The sequence below is a fragment of the Stegostoma tigrinum genome, chromosome 2 (assembly GCF_030684315.1).
Source record: "Stegostoma tigrinum isolate sSteTig4 chromosome 2, sSteTig4.hap1, whole genome shotgun sequence".
NCBI classification, from domain to species: domain Eukaryota; kingdom Metazoa; phylum Chordata; class Chondrichthyes; order Orectolobiformes; family Stegostomatidae; genus Stegostoma; species Stegostoma tigrinum.
In genome coordinates this window covers 72,917,013-72,939,953 of record NC_081355.1, presented here as the reverse complement: position 1 = coordinate 72,939,953, position 22,941 = coordinate 72,917,013, and positions in this window count along the sequence as shown.

Below are 22,941 nucleotides of genomic sequence, written 5' to 3'. Positions count from 1 at the left end.
GGTAACTGTAATAGAGTAAAATGAGTGATAGGAATCGGCAATCTACCTTTCATCTTTCCTTACTTTCTCTTAATTGGTCATAAAATTTGGGAGAGTCAAGAAGACAGCCTGGCAACTTATAATGACCCAATAAACTTATCCCCAGCATGTGGGGAACCAGAGGTATAAAAGTATGTCTGCCATTCCAAACTACAATGCTGAGTATTTATATTCATTGCCTTTGAAAACAAAATAAAGGAGTTGAATTAAAATGATGCAAAGTGACAAAACTGTTCATATTTTATTTTTATTATTAACCTTGCAATTAATTTCACATATTAGTTCTGTCAAAGCCATCATTTTACACCATAAATAAATGTGCTGCCTAGATGCTTAGAAAATAATCATTTAATTGAACAGAGGTAGCATGGATTTATGAAGGATGTTCCTCATATCCACTTTGCTGTGTTTTTCCAGAACCCTGCATTTCCCTACTAATCAAGAATCGTTCCATCTAGAAGGATAAGGGCAGCAGCTATGCGGGAATACGCAAATTCCTGTCCAAGATAGTTAAGATATTCTTGAAGAAGAAGAGCAGTTCTGTTTAGAAGCCTGTAAAGTATAGAACTACCCCACTCCAATGTGGTGTCCCAGCAACAGAGTTCTTGTTGGGCAGGAAGCTGAAGACTCCATTCTGTCAGTACTATCAAGATGTACATAATAAGGAGTAGTTCAGTCTTGCACTAAAGACCGTACACAGCCACTGATGCTATCATGCATGATGGCTTTCACATGACCCCAGGCTCAACTTCTTTATGAGATTGTTGGGTATCTCAGTGGACTTATGACATGTTCAAATCCAGAAATGACTGCAAACTGGCTGAAGCATTCATTACTGAACTGGGACCCATTTTCTGAAATAATCAGAGCAGTGGTATCATGCATTTCATGTACCTCGTGTAAGATTCAGATAACTGCATCCAGTGTAGCTTGTAACTTCTTAACCTCTATCCATCAGGAAAAGTAATCAGAAATAGTGAGGTACGACTTCCAACCAAATGCAAGTTGATTTGTGCCTATTCACTCCCTTAGTTTTCTGAGGACTGTAGTGGGTATCAATGGCTCTTGTTTCTCTGGTATCTGAATAGTGTAGGTCTCACAACTGAGGTTGTGACCCTCAATTTCCTTGGAGACCCCAGACCACCACAACACTGAATGAATTTGGGTGATCCCAAGTATTTTTGGTGCAGCTTCCCCAGGACATATACCTAAAATAAAGCTGGAATAACTGGCTGTTTATTGGGCACTAAGGTGTCGATCACAATCTTAAACAGCTGTTGGTTGAGTGAAGGTAGATCACACTCTTTCAAGATCTTAATTTGTTCATTGTACATGTTTACATGACTTCACTATTGTCGGTGGTCTTCTCAGCACTCCTCTGTATTAACACTTTCAGACCTATATACAACATAATCAATTCACTTAGGAAATGTTTTATTATTTCAATTTTATCCACTTTTTTGAGGATGGTGTAGCAGTCTTTAAATAGCGCTATAACAAAACATCACAAATTTGCAGAATAATGACTTTATTAAATTTACCACAACAGAATTTAAATATCATTGTAAATAACATACATTCAGCAATTCCACATTAACATTATCCAACACTATGAAATTTAAATCTCCAAAGTGCCAGACATGGAATTTATTGCAGACATCCAGGGAGAAGCAAAACAAGACCTAATGTAGCTTAGGTTTTACATGCCATTATTACACATTAAAAGTTTAAGTGAACAAAAGTGATTGTAAATGATTATGTAGTGTCATATTTTTAATTCACAGGCATTTACATAATTCTGCACTAAACTACAGGCATTTAGTCATAGCTGCCATATTCTGTTACTTTTAGACCATTTTATCTGTAAAAACATTATGTTCAAACAAGTTTACTCTTCTGTAACAGAAAAAAATAGATGTTGCACTAGGGATTAAGTGAGAGTTATGGGGCAGTTTTTTTTTAACATGTCTCGGGTCTGGGCTCAACTCCAGCCAGACAGAGAATGAAAGCTTCCTCCCTTTAATGGGTGTTCAAGGTGTCAAGTGAAATGAGGATCTGCTGCCTCAATCCAGTTGAGAGTGAACAAGAGTGCATGACAATAAATTATTAGGATGGTTAATGGCAAATGCAATATTTAACATTAATGCCTTTTGACATTTGGAGACGGTCGATTGTCAAGATGAGAAAAGGACTGGTGCTAATGTTGTGTTGCAATTTAGGTAATTGGGGTTATAATTGCCTTGGGTACTGTATGTAGCAACATTTGCAAATGCATTTTATTTATTTAATTTGCACTATTTCAGTTTGTCTAAGGACCTGTTGAATTGCTATGCCATTGTAACAGATTGCAGAGTTCTTAACAATTCTTGACAAGGGGTAATTGCTCCCACTGTTGTCATTTCTTGATAGAGATACACCTAAAAGAACCGTCATTAAGTTTTCAGCATTAACTTTTAATTTGATTTGTATTTACAAGTAACTGTTAGCTCCAAGTTACAGTAATGCAACAACCTGAAGAGTCAGCAGAGGGTGCTTTGCACCATGGAACTGTGAGCGAATGACCTAAGTACCATTCTGTTGTACGCACATGTTATTTAAATTTATGTTGCTGTTCTGACATTGAAAAATAACCAACATATCAGACAAATTTTTAAGAATATTTATGCGTTTAAGTTTTTTGGAAATAATTGTTGATTTTGTTACTGCTGTAAGTAAAAATGTTGCATTGTATCTAAACCAGACGAACATACACAATACTCTGCGAGCAACCTAATTCAAACCACTATTGAGCAAATATTACAGCATAATAATTGTGTTGGTGTTTACAATAAACATTACAGTGTTTCCTTAGTGGACTGTAATCATACTGCACATAGATTATTAAGTGCTGTTTCTTTTCTATCACTGTGAATTTGTCATTGGATTATTAATCCAGTGACATGAGTCCAAAAACTCAGCCGAATGGTCTGAGGACATGGATTCAAATCACTAAATGGCATATGGTGAAACTGAATTTGTACCACCATAGGCTTTGGACCAGGCTTGGGAAAATTAGTGGATAAAGCTAAGGGACATTTGAAATGTTATTGAAATGTGTTGGCACTGCAACTAAGTGGGAATTAAAAGGACTTGCTGGTCCCCAACCTACAGTGTTCTTGACGAAAAGTGCATCCCTAGCCATTGGCTTTAGGATCTTGTTTTTAAGTCATTTAATTCAATAAAATACCTGGAATGAGAAAAGCTTGTAAATGGCGACTACATAGTTATTGTTGATTGTTATAAAAACACCTCCTTTAGGGAAGAGAAATCTGCCATTCTTAGCCAGTCTGGCCTACATGTGTACCTAACTTACAGGTTGACTTTTAACTGCTCTCTGGGCAATTACAGATGTCCAATAAATGCTGGGTCACGGTAATGCCAAAAACCCATAATTGAAACAAGTGCCTGCACTGTTCTCTTATTTCATAGCATTACTCCCTTACTTGAACTGAGCTTGGGAGACAATGGGCGCAGGGGATATATGCCTGCAGAGGTTGATTTGTGAGTGACAGTCGCTTCTGCAACTTACAGATATTATTGCCTTGCAGACGTCGACAGCCGATTGATCATTTGGGGATTGTATGTTCATCACAGACTGTGTCTTTGGGCATATGATAGTCATCCATTTGACTCACCAATGGGTCATCGCTGGCTCAAGTGAAAAACAGTCTGGTATTCCATGCATACTGGTGTACCACCATATTAGCAATCTGTCCTGCCAGGTGAAGCCCAGTATTTGCATGCGACAGTGGAGGCACAGCTGTTCTACACCTTTTGCCTGTATAAGTTGCACATTTTTCTCAATTGTAAAAGAAGGTGCTGAGACTACAAACCTGGTACTGTGGAATTTTGATCTACATCTCTCTTCACAGCTTTGACATGACATTTGGGAATTTCACGATCCTGATCCTGATTTTGGTCTTAAGGAGCAAGTTGCTGGTAATTGTTGATACAAGATATGCAAGAGAGAGGTTGTCATTGTTGGTGGAAATTGGAGTCTCTACATTCTGGCTCACAACTTAGTCTTCCTGATGCTGGTCATCAGTAAAATCTCCCTGAGAGCTTTGGAGAACCAATCTCCAAACTACTGCATTATGGGATGCCAGTGCAGCATCATCAGCAAACAGCACTTCATGGACAAGGATGTTCTGCATTTTGGTCATAGCTTGCAGTCTTGCCAAATTGAACTGCTTGCTGTCAGCTTTGGCATGCAGGTAAACAGCTACATTTGAGTTTCCCAAAGTGTACAATAGAAATATGGATAAAAGTCTACCAAAGAGAGCTGGTGCCAGGACACAGGCCTGCTTTACTACCCCACTGATCTTGAAAGCATCTGACTTTGCTTTGTGTGACTGATGGAACTACACTTGGTCTTGTGCAATGACAAAATGATGTGTAGCAGGCCAGCCTACTTTCTGCAGCAGTTAAAGAGTCTGTCTGTGCTGGAAAGAATGAAGGCCTTGTTGAGGTCAGTGAAGGCAACGTAGAGTGGTTGTCAGCAATTTGTGGCACTTCTCCTGTCACTGGCAAAGAGAGTAAATCATGCCCACCATTACTGTGCAAGCTCTGAAACCACACTGTGACTTAGAAGGTGCTTTCTGTATTGTATAGCTAGTATAACTCTGTTTCTACAATATTCCATCGATGGCCATATGCATCAACACCTTTTTGAGAAACACAGTATCTGTGCCTGCATGATTTGGGGTGTAATTTCCCATTTGGAGCATATTTACAAATGCAACTTCAAAAACCAAAGTAGATTTAAAGGAAAATAGCCTTTGATAATAGAATATACAACTTCTGAATGAAATGTAGATGTTGTTGCTGCTGCTATGAAAATGCACAAAAATGAAAGGATTTGTTGTTCATGAATACCACCTAAAGAGAATACAAGTAAGAAAGTGTAGCTTTTCTCTTCATTTGCCAAATTATCTAACATTAGTACCAAAATCAAATGAGAGGGGATGTTTGATATAGCTATGTACCCAAGTGGTCAACTGACTATTGACATTTCATCTCTGCACCTGAAAAATGATCAAAGATTGAGTAGCCTATAATATAGCTCTGAAATACGACACTGACTGAGGCAGCACTTTAAATATTGGTCTTTCGTTTTGACCATCTGAGTTCAACTCCCACAATGCTACTAAAATGACAGTCTCCACTGTATACTGGCTGTAATGCTCCCATAAAATAACATGTGAAGGCCAAATCCAGAGTACCATTAATTAGCAGACAGTTGACATAATATTCTGAAACAGGCGATGGAGATGGAAACAATGGGTAGTATAGTGTGGTCTCCCAGTTTTGGGGGCAATGGCTGGAGGGTCATTGTACCAGGCAGGTGCCTGCCCTGCCATTTTACCAAGGAAGTCCACGGTGGGAAGTCCTATATTACCACTATCAGGGCCTCTTGCTACTACTGCTGGTATTAACCCAGCGGTCGCTCAAGGATATTCTATATGGAGACCATGACAAACAAACTTTGCTGGGTTTGCTTGGGAGGTTTCAATGCAAGTTCCTTGCTCAAAGGCGCTGAGAGCTTGATAGAGGAACTCAGCATTAGGAAGTGGCTTGAGCATTAATGTCACCTTTCTGTTCTTGCTGGTGAAACTCCTCCCACACCTCCCCTCCCTCTCACTGAGTCCCCTCCCTAGAATCATTAATTGTGCCTGGGTCTCTCCGTGATCTGAGGTCTTTGGGATGTCTGGTATCAACAGCAACTGCTGCCTGTCTGATGGCTTGGCTGTGTACGCAACAGTTGCCCAGCTCTGGGTGCCCAGCTCTGGTTGATTGTTAACTCCCTTTGGGCAGATGTCTGTCTCCGAGGGTTCTTGAATACAGGAGACAACCCTCCATTAGTCTGTAAAGTACTATGTGGCACATGGTGGACCTTCTTAAAAGTAGTGATAAGTGGGCCTCACTGGTTGTTCAGACAGCTGCTAAGACCCCATCACCTGCACAAGATTCTGACTAATGTCTGTTAAAATGAATTGAAAGAAAGCCTCCTGAATCTCTGGTTAGCTTTACATTTATCATTATTTTTAGAACTGCTCTTTCTCCACAATCTAACATTTGTCTTATTCCACCTTCCTCACCTTTACTTTAGTTTATCTGTTTCTGAAATCTTCATCCTCACTGTTGTTATTCCTAGTCTTGACTATGCTAGAGTTTTCCTGGCTGGTCTCTTGCCTTCCAATTTGCAGAACCTTCAATTCATCTAAAACTCTGCAGCCCTTATCTTAGTGCACACTAAGTCCAGTTCACACCAAGTCTTATTCACCCATTATCCTACTATTTTCTGACTTATTTTAATTCCCAGTTTAACAATGCCTCAATTTTAAAGTTCCCATCCTCCTGTACAAACCCCTCTTTGGACTAAGCCTTCCACACTTCTGTAACTTCCTCCAAGCCTACAATTCTCTTAAGAACTCTGTTCCCCCAACTTTGACCTCTTGTGGTCAACTCTCATGTCCTTTGCCCCATCATTCAGACCTTTAGTTTCTGATCTTTTGATTTTCCTTTCCAAACTTCTGTCTCTGCAGCTCCCTCCCGACTTTTAACATTCTGCTTAAAACCTACATTACTTCTCTTAATATATCCTTCTCTGGTGTTAGTCTTTGCCTGACCCTTGCCCTGTAAAGCAACTTGGATGAGGGCACAATGTTACATGTGCGACAATAATGTGAGCCCTTTCATGAACCTGGTTCCCAATCATCAAAACTATTTATCACATTCTGTAATCACAGTGGAGCTAACTCAAGTACAATAAAGCGGTAAACACTCATATTGCATTTGTATTAAATTATTAACTGGACTTAATTTCTTTGTATCAAACATTCTCTATCAATAACTTCCATGTATGATTCTGCTCCGAAGATAGAAAAAGCACAAATGAACAGAATGTACAAACAAGCCAACAGTTATTCAATAGAATCTACTAATATCTTTATTTACAGTTGCTGGGAAATTATATAGAGCTGCAACTGTGAGGATTTTCATAACCAATTAAACAACAGTGTGTAGCATAGAAATTTAGCAAATGTAAAGAAGTATAAAATAAAAACCACATATTGAAAGTATCAATGATTATTGATATGAGCTCTTCACAACAGCTTCAGGTTGAAACCAAAAGTATCAGCAAACTCCCTGAACAATGTTTTGGTTTGTGCCAGCAAACTCAGCCTGTTTTATAATCTCACAAAGTTTTTCTGTAAAATTGTCTGCTAAGCAGGAAATAAGACAGAGAGACTCTCATTCTGACTAGACATCAAAAAAAACTACCAGAGGGTTTCCAACTTCTGCTTTTAGCTCCTTGGTGTCAATTTTCACTTTGGGAGACCAACTCTGAGAAGGCACCAAATGTCAACCTCGCAGTCAGGAGGTTGACTGTAATTTTAACATTCACATTGGATAATGGATACCAAGTGGGCATCCAACATGTCTTCCAGTGGTGAGTTGCTCCTGCCACAACAAGTGACCAGTTGAATACAGTATCACAATTACAATAGTTGCAAACTGTACATAATTAATTTGTGTGGTCGTAGAAGCAACTCTGCCTCTTTGTACCCCATAAAAATAATACAAACCTTACTATAGCTGTGCCCCTATTTGCATATTAGAAGGGGCATAATGTTTCTGAGACTGGTGCACCCAGTTATTAGCTACTTCCAGTGTAACATTGACATATCCAGAAAGAAATGTATTTTTAAAATCACCATATATAGGAACAGAGGGCTTTGGCACAAGCAGAGACTGTTCAGCCATTTAATTCTGCTTCACCATTTAAAAAGATCATAGCTGATATGGGAATGGTCTCAACTCTGCATTCCTCTCCGTGCATAACCCTAGACTATACTCTTTATAAAAAATGTGTTGGATCAACTTTGATTGAATTCAATGCCCTAGGCTCCACTGCTTTCTGGGATAGAGAATTCCACAGATAACGACTCTCTGAGATTAAAAATAATCCATCATGCATTCTCTAAACGGGAGAATTCTTATTTTAAGTTGTGCCCCACAGTTTTAGGCTCCACAACAAGAGTAAACATCTGCCTGGTATCCATCCTATTCTGATCCCTCAGTATTTTACTCATTTCAATAAGACCGTTTCCCAGTCTGTAATAGGTATAGGTACAAACTTCTTCCCCAAATAAGCTCTTCATTCCAGGAATGAGCCCAGTAAACCTTTCCTGAACTGCACCTCTTGTCTTTTTTTTCAAATTTGGAGACCAAAACTGCATACAGTACTCCAGATGGGCCCTCACCAACACCCTACAAAACTGGAGTAAAACTTCCCTTCTTTTACACTCGGTCTCCATGTAATGAAAACTATGTTCTGCTTGCCTTCTTAGCCATTGGCTGTACCTGTATACTAACTTTGTGACCCATGTACCAGGATACCCAAATCTCTCTGCATCGTTATGTCCAACCATCTCTCTCCATTTAAATAACATACTGCTATTGTTTCCTTCCTGCCAAAATCGACAAGTTCACATTTATCCATGTAATATTCCACCTACTAAAAATTGTCCACTTATTTAACCTGTCTACAACCCTCAGTGAACACTTTATCTCCAAAATGCTATCCCAATTACCTTGGTACCATAAACAAACTTGATTCCGATATATTTGTCCCCTCATCAAAATAATTGACATAAATTATAAGTCATTGAGACCCCAGCACTGATTCCCATTAGTTGGCACTCTATTAGTTTGAGCTTTCCAAACTGATAATGACTTATTTATTGATTTTCTCTGCTTCCTGTTAGCTAATGTTTTCTCTATCCATAGAAATATGTTACCCACTATATCATGAGTACTTATTTCTGAGCAGCATCCTTTGATGTGACTGTTCGTCAATGCCTTTTGAAGATTCAAGCCCACTAAATCCGAAGGTCTCCTTTATCTATGTTGCTTGTAATTTACAAAAGGAGTTCTAATAAATTAGTCAAACATAATTTCCCTTTCACAACACTATGTTGACGCTGCCTTATTATATTATGATTTACTTAAGTATTTTGCAACAATTTCATCAAGAATAAATTCTTGCAAATTCCCTATGGCAGGTTTTAGCCTAACCAGCCTAATGGTTGGAATTCTACTCTCCCCACAGTGACAAGGGCAACATCACAAAGTTGGGAAAACATGGTGAGAATAGAGAAAAAACAGTTGGCATCTGGATGTCCAAGAACCTTCTTATTTCCTGTTAAGTTTCAAACAGCATCTTGAGAATCTTACTAATAAGCAGCCATTACCTTATTTCCATTATAGTGCATCTCATTATTATTAGGACTCAACTCATTTCTATGCCATTTTCAATTCTCCTCTTTTTCCCTTAGAAGCTAGATATTGCTAATTTTGACCTGAAAGTTAGAGAGGTTACGCGGTGACAACAGTTCGCCACTTCCTTGTCCAGGTTTTTATCTGACTCTGTCGTCACCATAATGTCTCTGCATGCTTTAGACCATAAGACGAGAAGACATAGGAGTGGAAGTAAGGCCATTGGGCCCATTGAGTCCACTCCGCCATTTAAATCATGGCTGATGGGCATTTCAACTCCATTTCCCTGCACTCTCCCTGTAGTCCTTGATTCCTTGTGAGATCAAGAATTTGTCAATCTCTGCCTTGAAGATGTTTCACGTTCCAGCCTTCACTGTGCTCCATGGCAATGAATTCCACAGATCCGCCACTCTCTGGCTGAAGAAATGTCTCCTCATTTCCGTTTTAAATTTACTCCCTCTAATTCTCAGGCTGTGCCCACGTGTCCTAGTCTCCCCGCCTAACTTGCCAGCGTTATACATTATCTTCTAAGTTTCTATTAGATCTCCCCTCAACCTTCTAAACTCTAATGAATACAATCCCAGGATCCTTAGCCGTTCACTGTACGTTAAACCTACTATTCCAGGGATCATCTGTGTGAATCTCTGCTGGCCACGTTCCAGTGCCAGTGTGTCCTTCCTGAGGTGTGGGGCCCAAAATTGGACACAGTATTCTAAATGGGGCCGAGGGGTTTAGGCATTTGCTCCACCTTCACCTTTCATCCATGCAAGTTAGCATTGGCAAATTCCAAGTCTCGGTACATCGTCATGCCTGTTGTCAGTTCAAATCTCATTCCACTTTAGTCCTTTGGGATTTGACATTGGAACTCAGGAACACCTATAACTTACATGTTTCTGTCAGGTCACTTTACACTCTGGGACACACATACTTCTTATGCATGTGTACAGAATGCATCTTACGACTCTTAGCTTCATTTCCTCATGCACAGTTAGTTTGAACTTCCTTGGAGGTTGCGAGCCTCTCAGCACAGAGGTAGAGCCAAGACAACAAAGTGTGGGGCTGGATGAACACAGCAGGCCAAGCAGCATCTTAGGAGCACAAAAGCTGACGTTTCGGGCCTAGATCCTTCATCAGAAAAGGGGGATGGGGAGAGGGAACTGGAATAAATATGGAAAGGGGGGAGCAGACTGAAGGTGGATAGAGGAGAAGATAGGTGGAGAGGAGAGTATGAGTGGGGAGGTAGGGAGGGGATAGGTCAGTCCGGGGAGGACGGACAGGTCAAGGGGGTGGGATGAGGTTAGTAGGTAGGAAATGGAGGTGCGGCTTGAGGTGGGAGGAGGGGATAGGTGAGAGGAAGAACAGGTTAGGGAGGCGGGGACGATCTGGGCTGGTTTTGGGGTGCAGTGGTGGGAGGGGAGATTTTGAAGCTTGTGAAATCCACATCGATACCATTAGGCTGCAGGGTTCCCAAGCGGAATATGAGTTGCTGCTCCTGCAACCTACCGGTGGCATCATTATGGCACTGCAGGAGGCCCAGGATGGACATGTCATCTAAGGAATAGGAGGGGGAGTTGAAATGGTTCGCGACTGGGGGGTGCAGTTGTTTACTGCGAACCGAGCGTAGGTGTTTTGCAAAGCAGTTCCCAAGCCTCCGCTTGGTTCCCCAATGTAGAGGAAGCCACACCGGGTACAGCGGACATAGTATACCACATTAGTGGATGTGCAGGTGAACATCTGCTTGATGTGGAAAGTCATCTTGGGGCCTGGGATGGGGATGAGGAAGGAGATGTGGGGGCAGGTGTAGCACTTCCTGCGGTTGCAGGGGAAAGTGTTGGGTGTGGTGGGGTTGGAGGGGAGGCCTCCGCTGCATCTGTTCCCAGGATGAGGCATTCCACTCCCGCACATCCCAGATGTCCACGTTCTTCCAGGAACGCAACTTTCCCTCCGCAGTGGTCGAGAACAACCTTGACCGCGTCTCCCGCATTTCCCGCAACACATCCCTCACACCACGCCCCCGCCACAACCGCCCCAGAGGATCCCCCACATTCTCACATACCACCCCACCAACCTCCGGATACAACGCATCATCCTCCGACACTTCCGCCATCTACAATCCGACCCCACCACCCAAGACATTTTTCCATCCCCACCCTTGTCTGCCTTCTGGAGAGACCACTCTCTCCGCGACTCCCTTGTCTGCTCCACACTCCCCTCCAACCCCACTATACCCAGCACCTTCCGCTGCAACCGCAGGAAGTACTACACTTGCCCCCACACCTCGTCCCTCACCTCTATCCCAGGCCCCAAGATGATTTTCCATATCAAGCAGATGTTCACCTGCACATCTGCCAATGTGGTATATTGTATCCATAGTATCCAGTGTGGCTTCATCTACATTGGGGAAACCAAGCAGAGGCTTGGTAACTGCTTTGCAGAACACTTCCGCTCGGTTCGCAACAAACAACTGCACCTCCCAGTCGCGAACCATTTTAACTCCCCCTCCCATTCCTCAGACGACATGTCCATCATGGGCCTCCTGCAGTGCCACAATGATGCCACCCAAAAGGTTACAGGAACAGCAACTCATATTCCGCTTGGGAACCCTGCAGCCAAATGGTATCAATGTGGACTTCACCAGCTTCAAAATCTCCCCTTCCCCCAATGCATCCCAAAACCAGCCCAGTTCGTCCCCTCCCCCCACTGCATCACAAAACCAGCCCAGGTCGACCCCTCCCCCCACTGCATCCCAAAACCAGCCCAGCCTGTCTCTGCTTCCCTAACCTGTTCTTCCTCTCACTCATCCCTTCCTCCCACCTCAAGCCGCACCTCCATTTCCTACCTAGAACGTCATCCCACCTCCTTGACCTGTCCGTCTTCCCTGGACTGACCTATCCCCTCCCTACCTCCCCACCTATACTCTCCTCTCTACCTATCTTGTTTTCTCTCCATCTTCAGTCTGCCTCCCCCTCTCTCCCTATTTATTCCAGTTCCCTCTCCCCATCCCCCTCTCTGATGAAGGATCTAGGCCCGAAACGTCAGCTTTTGTGTTCCTGAGATGCTGCTGGGCCTGCTGTGTTCATCCCGCCCCATACTTTATTATCTTCGATTCTACAGCATCTGCAGTTCCCATTATCACATTCACAATTAGGTGTCATCCAAGCAAACGCTGAGCCCACTGTAAGATTTTTTCTTCCTTTCCATCCCATTTCAGAGTACATGGAGGTGCAGTCTTGGCATCTGCAGCTGGGGTGGAGGGAGTCTGTTCTGATGGTGTGGGAGACATCCCCAGTGGCATTTGGATAAAGGCAGAGAGGACACGGGGCACCTCTGGAGTGCTCTGAGGAAATTTATGGGGGTCCTGTGTGTGTGGCAGTTTCTCTAAATGGGTGCCTGCTGGCGTGGCTTGGTCAGCCTGACAAAAAGAGGGACCTGGAGTGTGGTCGAGGTCCTTCCTGCTTTACCATTGATGCTGTGCACTAATGGCCACAGTAATGGAGTGCAGAGAAACAGACTGATCATTTTGATTCCAGTATGACCCTTGACCTGTCAAGTTTCTGCAGCATTTTCTACGTTTGTTGCAGGTTTACGAATCCTTAAAGCTGACAGGCCAATTTGTCAAGATTGTTAAGAAACTGAACGGGATAATTGGCTTTGCAATGAGGGCATTGAATACGAAAACAATGACGCCATGATAAAGATTTACAAATCACCATTTAGGAATAAGCTGGAGGCGTGGCTCTAGCTTGGGTACCTTGCAATGCATGTTAGTGTCTTGGAGTAAGTACAGAAGAGTTTTACCAGGCTGAAAGCAAAGTTGAGGGACTTTTATTACATGGGGAATTGAAGAAGTACAGATTTCCCTCCTTCGTTCAGAGGAGGATGTAGGGAAAGTCACTATTCAAAATTATAAAGAGGCTTTTGGTACAGCTTGTAAGAAGAATATTTTTTCCTGTGGTAGTGGGTTGGTAACCAGGGTGTTATTTCACAAAATCCCTTTAGTCAGCTCATTTGCTCAACTTAACATTGTCATGACTCATTGGGATAGTTCGCTGGAAATGAAGCCCCGCAAATCACAGGGTCATGATAACTATGAGGGATAAATGAAAGTACTGAAAATCCCAATTTACCTCTTACTTACTGCAACCCAGAATAAAAGAAAACTACACCATGTTTAAAAAAACAACTTTCTTTCTGTAGTATTCAACTCTAATAGGAATGGCAAAGGAAAAAGCATGTAATTTAAAACTTGCCACTTTTTAAACACACACACACACACACATACACAACACACAGTCACAAAGAGAAACAAAGGCAAATATGATGTTTGGAGGAGAAAAAGATAATTTGAGGGACTGATATTACCTATCCAAAGTCATAAGACTAAATGAATTGGTTTCATAAACCTGCATTCTTCGATGAGGTCTATAATTCTACTGGTAGCTTGTTTGATCCTGCAGTCTTTGTTCATAACTTTGGGTGTCAGAATTGTTTCTTTCAGTGTCTCTGAGTATAGTTCTTCTGATCTTTTGACAGAAGATTGGCGAGAGGTACTTTACAGAAAAAGGGAAGAAAGAAAAGTGCGGCACAGTAACTCAGTGGTTAGCACTGCTGCCTCACAGCACCAGGGACCTGGGTTCAATTCTACCCTCAGATGACTGTGCGGAGTTTGCACATTCTCCCTGTGTCTGCGTGGGTTTCCTCTGGGTGTTCCAGTTTCGTCCCACAGTTCAAAGATGTGCAGGCTAGATGGGTTCACCATGCTAAATTGCCCTTAGTGTTCAGGGATGTATAGATTAGGTGAATGGGTTTGGGTGGGTGCTCTGAGGATCAGTGTGGACTTGTTGGGCCAAAAGGCCTGTTTCCGCACTTTAGGGACTCTATGAAACGATTGATGCAGTTAACTTCAGGACGTCTCATTAGTTCTCTTTCCAGTACTCCACTCACAGAATCTGTGTTAAACTCACCAATCAGAGGCTTTAGGCTGTGCTGAGTCTCCTAAAGCTACAATAACTGGTGACAATAGAAAAGTCAATTAAAAGACTGTCAAAATTGAGAAGGTTGTTTTGAATAAACTCTGAGGGGTGTTGCTATTTTTGGAATCAGCATTGACAAAAAGTAACATTGGTTTGTATGCACCAGCCAGATCCACTCGTTTTCTCCAAAAAATCCTACACATTCTCAATAAAAACCAAAAGAACTGCAGATGCTGTAACAGAGATAATGGAAACTGCAGATGCTAGACAATCCGAGATAACAAAGTGTGGAGCTGGATGAACACAGCAGGCCAAGCAGCATCTTAGGAGCACAAAAGCTGACATTTTAAGCCTAGACCCTTCATCGAAAAAGTGTTGCTGGTTACAGGGGAAGGTGCTGTAGGGCTGTGGGGCTGTAAATCAGGAACAAAAACAAAGTTGCTGGAAAATCTCCGCAGGTCTGTCATCATCTGTGGAGGAGAAAACAGTTAACGTTTCAGGTCTGGTGACCCTTCCTCAGAACTGATGGTGACTGGGAAAACGTCAGTTTATATGCAGAAAATAGGGAGTTGGGTAGGGTAGGGAGTAAATGATTGGATAGAGCCCAAAGAGAGACAAAGACAGTTGGAAAGACAAAGGAGTTGCTAACGATCAGGCTGGGAGGGTGAATAGTGGTTAATGGAGACTGTTAGTGATTAACAACAGGGGCTGTGTAATGGCAGGCTATGTGGTAACAAGGCCTGGTGTGTGGGGTGGGGGGGCTGGGACATGGGAGAGTTTAGGCCCTAAAATTATTGAACTCAATATTGAGCCTGGAGGGCTGTAGGGTCCCCAAGCAGAAAATGAGGTGTTTTTCCTCCAGCTTGAGTTGGGCTTCTCTGGAAGACTGTAGCAAGTCAGAGACAGTGATGTTGGCCAGGGAGCAGGGTGGTGCATTGAAGTGGCAGGCAACGGGTAGTTCAAAGTCTTTTTTGCAAGCAGAATGTAGATGTTCTGTGAAGCACTTGCCAAGTCTACGCTTTGTTTCCCCAGTGTAGAGAAGACCACATTGTGAGCAGCAAATGCAGTAGACTAGATTCTTGAAGTGCAGGTGAAGTGATTCTTCACCTGGAAAGTATGTTTGGGCCCTTTGATACTGGGGAGGGAAGAGGTAAATACGCAGGTGTTGCACCTGTGCTGCTTACAGGGCAAGGTTCTATGGGGGTTTTGGGGAGGTGTTGGGGATAAGGGTGTGGACCAGGGTGTCCCGGAACGGTGTGTGTGGAAAGCAGACAAGGGAGGGGAGGGGAATATGTATCTGGTGGTGGCATCTTGCTGGAGGTCGCGGAAATGGTGTCGGATGATCTTCTGGATGTGGATGCTGCTGGGATGGTAGGCAAGGATAAGGGGGAGCCTATTGCTTTCGCAGGAGGGAAGAGAAGGGGCGAGGGCAGAAGTGAGGGAGATGGGTCGGACCCGATTGAGGGCCCTGTCGACATTGGTATTGGGGAATCCTCGTTGATGAAGAAGGTGGACATTTTGGATCTCCTTTCTCGAAGGTGGCCTCATCTGAACATATGCGACGGAGACGAAGGAACTGATGGAATAGGATGGAGTCTTTACAGGAAGTGGGGTGTGAGGATGTATAGTCCAGGTAGCTGCAGGAGTCAGTGGGTTTGTAATGGATATTAGTGGCTAGTCTATCCCCAGAAATGGAAACAGAAATGTTGAGAAAGGGAAAGGAGGAGTCAGAGATAGACCAGGTGAAAGTGAAGGCAGGGTGGAAATTGGAGGTGAAATTGATGAAGTTTTCCAATTCTTGATGAGCGAGGGAAGCAGCACCGATGATATCATCTATGTTTCGGAGAAAGAATTGTGGGCGGCGGCTGGAATAGGACGGGAACAAGGAATGTTCCATATACGCCACGGAGAGGCAGGTATAACTTGGACCCATGTGGGTACCCATGGCAACCCCTCTTATCCGAAGAAAATGAGAGGAGTTGAAAAAGAAGTTGTTGAGGGTGAGGACAAGCTCGGCCAAGTGGAGGAGGGTAGTGGTGGGTGGGGATGGTCCAGGTCTTTGTTCCGGGAAGACACAGAGATCCCTAAGACCCTTCTGGTGGGGAATAGATGTGTAAAGGGATTGCACATCCATGGTAAAGAGGAGGTGCTGGAGCTGGTAAACAGGAAGCTTTGAAACTGGCGTAAGGCATCAGATGAATCATGGATGTATGAGGGTAGGGATTGGATCATGGGGGTTGGGGAGGAGACTGAGTCAAGGTAGGAAGAGATTACTTTTGCGGGGCATGAACAGGCTGAAACAATGGATCTACCTGGATAGTCCTGTTTGTGGATTTTTGGCAGGAGGTAGAAACGAGCTGTGCCGTGTTGGGGTCTATTAGCTTGGAAGTGGATGGGGGGGAGATCACCAGATGAGACGAGATCCATAACCATAGTGGGGATACAATGTCCTGATGTGCCATGGTGGGGTCATGGTCCAGGGGAAGGTAGGAGGAGGTGTCTGAGAGCTGATGCCCAGCCTCTGCAAGGTAGAGATCAGTACGCCAGACACCAGCAGCACCACCCTTATCGGCAGGCTTGATGACAAAGTCAGGGTTAGATCTGAGTGCACAGAGTGCCGTCAGTTCAGAGGGAGGTAGGTTGGATTTGTTGAGAGGGGCAGTGAAATTGAGGCGACTGAAGTCATGTCGACAGTTCTCCATGAAAAGATCAAGTGCAGGTAAAAGGCCAGAGGGAGGGGTCCTGGTGGAGGGAGAGCATTGGAGTTGGGCAAAGGGGTCAGTGGGACGGGGAGAGGGCTCTTGTCCAAGGAAATGAGCATGGAGGCGAAGATAGTGGAAGAACAGGTCGGTGTCATGTCGTGCCTGAAATTCGTTAAGGTGGGGACGCAGAGGGATCTGCTCACAAAAAAGACCGTGAACTACCTGTTGCCTGCCACTTCAATGCACCACCCTGCTCCCTGGCCAACATCTCTGTCTCTGGTTTGCTAAAATGTTCCAGTGAAGCCCAGCGCAAGCTGGAGGAACAACACCTCATTTTCTGCTTGGGGACCCTACAGACCTCCAGACTCAAATTGAGTTCAATAATTTTAGGGCCTAAACTCTCCCATGTCCCAGTACCCCTCCCCACACACACCACACACTAGGGGGACTGTTTTTCATTTTTGGAGACTTCATTAAAGATTAATTAGCATCCAATTTTCCTTTCCATGCCCCTGCTTGGGTGGCTTTGTGCTTCAATAATGAAGAGGAACATTTACAACATTGTATGGGGAGGTGATGGCCTAGTGGTATTATTGCTGGACTGTTAACCCAGAGACACAGATAATGTTCTGATCACCTGGGTTTGAATCCTGTAATGGCAGATGGTGGAATTTGAATTCAATAAATATCTGGAATTAACAGTCTAATGATGACCATGAACTTATTGTTGATTGTTAGGAAAAACCCATCTGGTTCACTAATGTCCTGTAAGGAAGTAAACTGCCATCCTTACCTGGTCTGGCCTACATGTGACTCCAGACCCACAGCAATGTGGTTGATTCTGAACTGCCAGTTGGGCAATTAGGGAGGGCAATAAATGTTGCCTGGTCAGTGACACCCTCATCCTGTGAATGAATAAAGAAATTATATTGGCGTTTAGCTCTGTCTTCAGTACCGCAATTACGTCACAACTTACAGATACAAAAGATGGAACAAATTGCCTTGAATATTGCCCTGATACTTCCTTTTTATAAGTAAGTATTTCCAACACAATAGATCACCGTAACATGATGGCAAGTGAAAATTTCTGGGGAAGTGAATATTGACTTGGGCAATGCGGTGATTTCACATTGATGATTTCAATCAGTTGAACATTCAGACAGAGTAATCCTTTCCAGTGCATGTCCCAGTATTCTGCAGGAAACCACGTGTAAGGCCATCTGGGTGCAATCTATAACCTTTTACGTCTTCTTAAAGCCTGTGCAAGGGGAAATCAAATGCCTCTGATAATTAAAATCAAAACACAAGCCCAATCTGTTATGATGGGAGTAGGGGTCCCCTTCTAATAATTAAACCAGAAACACGCAGACAACCTTGCTTTACCTCACCTAACCTAGTAAACTGTTACAGAGAAGGGGAGGTTAAATGAAAGAAAATTATAACATATTCACTCTATAAGTAATAACAATTTATTTACTTAACCCTAACATTGAACAAATTAACAGAATTACTAACAAATTGAACAAGTCCCTCTCAACTACTAACTATTCCCTAACTGAATTAAATTCTACTGGTATGCTGTTCCAGTAAACACAATTCCCATTTACATAAATGCAAGTAATAAGAAAATAAGTTAAAACTTAGTCTCTCAAAGTCTGCATGCTTTTCAGCTGTTGTTCTCAAGTCTTCTGCTGATCAGGCTGTCAGGGGTGTTTTGTCTGTGAAGTCTTCTATGAGGACTCTTAGCTGGAAGTATCATGGTGCCTTTTACAGTTAGCAATTTCCTGTGAGAGCTAAATGCTTATTTCTCAGATGGTAGTTCACTCTCAATCCAATTTTCAAAAACCCTTCTCCTTATATATCTTGGATGACGTATCAATTTTCTTACAATATCATTGGTCTGAGGTTGTCAAAACCATCAGATTTAAATTCAGTTGGTTTTTAATTACCAAGTACTTGATTTAAGTTATTTGGCTAATTCCCAGCTAGTTGCCAAAACATCAAAACAAGCCTAAATTTTCAAATTACACAACTAATTTTTACATGTTTTAATTTCAGAACTAGCCATACATCTTTATCTGCTTAGACATATTTTCTGCATGAACCTCTAAGCCTAGAAAAGCAGTTTACCATTTAAAGGATCCGCACTCTCTTTTCCCTTATCGTTTCTCTTACAAACAAATTCTAACTTCCTGCCTTCCAAGTCATGATCACTCTACACAACTTTGTAACACCTGCTGCTTTAGGATGACACAGCTTGCTGTCACTCGTGTCATTTGTCAATGAAAACAGAAGTTAACTGATGACTGCAAGCAAGTTGCAACCGGGGCTTCCTTCATATGTCTATGAATATCTAGTTGAATTATATTAATGATAGCTTGAATTGGAATTTGATGGCAGTCTACTTTAGCTTCACATCCTTTCTAACATCCGTCTTGCATCAAACATTTCAATAATAGTGGGCTGAATCTTACCAGAAATTGATAAAGTGCCATTTTTGGTGAGTTTCTTGAATGGTTTCATTCCACAGGGTCTAGTGGGTTTTCTTGTGCTATCTTCTAAACTTGCCTCATTACCTACACCATTATGGTGTCTCCCTTAATCTATCCTCCTACTCACCATAGGCAGAAGCACTCACTGTTCCCAGAATATCGTGGGATCCCTGGCTTGGCACTATCTTTGAAGCCCAGCAATCTGGAGTTGCCCTTCATTGTACAAGTAGTGGGAGTGTAACTACAAAGGAATGCTTCACATGAGATATAGGAAGCATGGCTGACACTTTATTGCAAATTACAACTGCATAGTCTTACGGCGATTGCTGTTTAAGAACAAAGCCACGCAGCTTGCCCGTCCTTAGCCGTACCCCATCTTAAAACTCTGTCTAAGTCAGTGCTACTCCTTTTCTCACACCCACTCTTGACCATCATCTTATCATTGTTCAATGTGGGACCATCATTCACAGGAAAATATTCTGAAGGTTCCAATCATTCACTTTTATTCAGCAATAACAGAAGAGGAGAATAAACAGACAAGCAAAAGTTACGTTTTCATCTGGGAACAGAAGTGGACTGCTTCCTTTCAAACACCAACAAATTTACAGTTAATGAGTGATTGCTGCACCCATCACTTATCACTGGAGTCGGGTGTTCATTAAGCCCTGTCTGTTTTTTTATGCATGATGCTGCTGTGCTCTATCATGCCGAGGTGGTGTTCCTCCTGTTTAATGCCTGCATCATCCACCCATGGATACACATTAAGGCCCTCTGGTATCATCGTTAGAAGAAAACAAATCTGTACATTGATGAGTGCCACGATATTTTTTCCAAAGATCTCCATGACACAAAGAATAAAGCAAAAATGAGAAAAACTCTTGCAGTCACCGAACTGTGAAACAATTAAAAGCCATTGGTATTATTACACTAGTTTTCATATGGAGTCTAGTGTTTACCAATTCAGAACGCCCTGTTCATCCGATCTGAGGAAGTGAAACATGATAATAGGGTGGAGGTAAAAGAAAATCATGAGGTTAATGCCATGACATTATCATGCCATTATGTACATGTATCTGTGTAAATGGCCAGTTGCTTCTGCCAAGCAATGCAGTATGATCATAAAATCTGACAGTGTGGGAGGACAAATTGTCCACCATGTAAATCTCAGCAATTTCTTTTTCCTGATTACAGTGACCCTTATTTATGCCCTAAAAATAAGGCAAGCAAATAGGAACATGTATAGTAAGATTTCCTGGAAATGGGACATGGGAGTCCGAATGGAATTTTGGAATCAGAAACCCGGCTGTGACTCTGGACTGGAGAATAAACATCCTTGTAACACTAGAACCAAATTGCACAGAAATATCCAGCAAACACAGGTAATTGATGCAGCAGGCAGCAAGAAATGGTAGACACATGCTGAAAAGTGAATGAACTAGCCTTACCTCGGTGCTCCAACTGCATTTACATTCTTGCTTCTGTCATTTGATGAATGGATACCTGGGGAATTCCCTCTAATGTAGCTAACATGCTCATAAAGGACCTGTTAACTGACCCTTCATGATGGACATTGTGGTGATAAAGTACAGAAATTTAATATGTTGATTGACTACTGCTAGCTACAACCCTTCATGTACAACTCTTGCAAGTTCCAGTTTAGCCACATTTGGTTGATTAAACACAGAAGTATTTGTCAAGAAAATAACGAAAATAATATCGTAGATACCTAGCAAAATTTAATTTCAATCCAGATTCAGAGTATCTCATAAACTATAAAAAGGCTTAAATGTTCTCTTTAAACCTTCTGTTACAGTTAACTTACCATTTATCATTAAAAAAAACCTCATTACAATCCTGAGCAAATATGAATTTTCTATCATATTCTGTAGGGCAATTTAGTTTCTAACTTTTTCTTACTAAGTTACCTTCATTTATAACATTCTCAAGAAAAAGGAAATAACTGATCTTATCTATTTGTATCCATTCATTTTATGCAGAAATAATACAATAATGCACATTGATAGTAGTTATAACAGGAATGCTCACATTTACAGGTGTCATATTAAACTAGGCCACCACCTTCAATAGAAAGTAATACCAGATGAGGATGAATATTGACAACTGATGCTTAAGCAGGAAACATTCATATTTTTTCTTAAGAATGTATACCTTTCTGAGATCAACAGAGGAGAACTGCCTGCCCACTCATACCATAAAACTGCACTGAGACATTAACATAAACCTGACTAATATATTGGGAATGGACTCCTGTTTAAAACAGCTATTTAGAGTCTACAGCCAAAATAGTAGCAGTCAGAAACTGAGCAGAAATGAAGTGACTAGTGAATAACTATGGCTTTCCAGACTTTACTGACTCGTTTTGCCAGCTTAACGTTGCTAAAATTGCCCCTAAGATTCTATAAACTTTAATATTTTGATATCTTTGCAGGAACTTTGTATTAGCTTTCCTTCTGATCACTGCAAGATCTTGTTATTGCAGTGGTAGTGTCCTTACATCTGAGCCATTAGCTCAGTGTATAGAATCCCATGCAAGGGCATGTTGGACAGAGAAGGAGAATTCATGAGCCAGTTCAATTGTCTGATAATCGGCCTGGAATTCCTTCCATTACCTCCCCGCTATTCCCCAAGGGAAAAGAAGGTATGCACAAAGATAAGCTTAAAAAGACTTACCACAAAATAAAATTACAACACAGTTTGCTCAAAACTAAAAAGGAATAGCCATCCATTCAATCATTTTTTTGATTGCACACCTTTTCGTTTACTGAAAAGATGATCTTCTGTAATTTTATTTACGCACTTCATTATTTCTTTGTTTACCAATAATAATTCATCATTAATTTCCTTAAAATATTCTTCTTTCTATCTGAGAAGGATTTCAGTTTATAAGCAGATGTTTCCTTTCACTTAATAACCCACAGGAGATGATGTCTGACATATATGAGGACTTACGAAGAACATTAATCATTCTCCAGCTGGTGCAGTTCATTTTGAGTAGTGTGAAAAACAAGTACAAAACAATTCTGATTTAAAATCGTCCCATAACTTCAGAGAACTTCAGACAAACTAACTTGGAGTTTGAATGCTTAAGAAAAGCAGTGTACATGGCATTCAGTTACCAAAAAGAAGTCTTAACTTTCAAATGAAAAAAGGTGAGCTTTAATTTCTTTTGTAGATGCAATGCTACATTAGAAAAAAAAATGATTCTCCTGGAGCCCAGTTAAAAAAATTGGTCATATTGAATTGCAACAGCCCTGTTCTGATATGAGTCATCCTCTGTGATCTCCACCTCAATGATTGATGGTCTAAATCTGGTCACATCGCAGCTGCCAAATTTCTTTATAGTGCACTCAGAACAGTCCAAAAACAATAAAATAGACTTGTTTAAATTGCTAA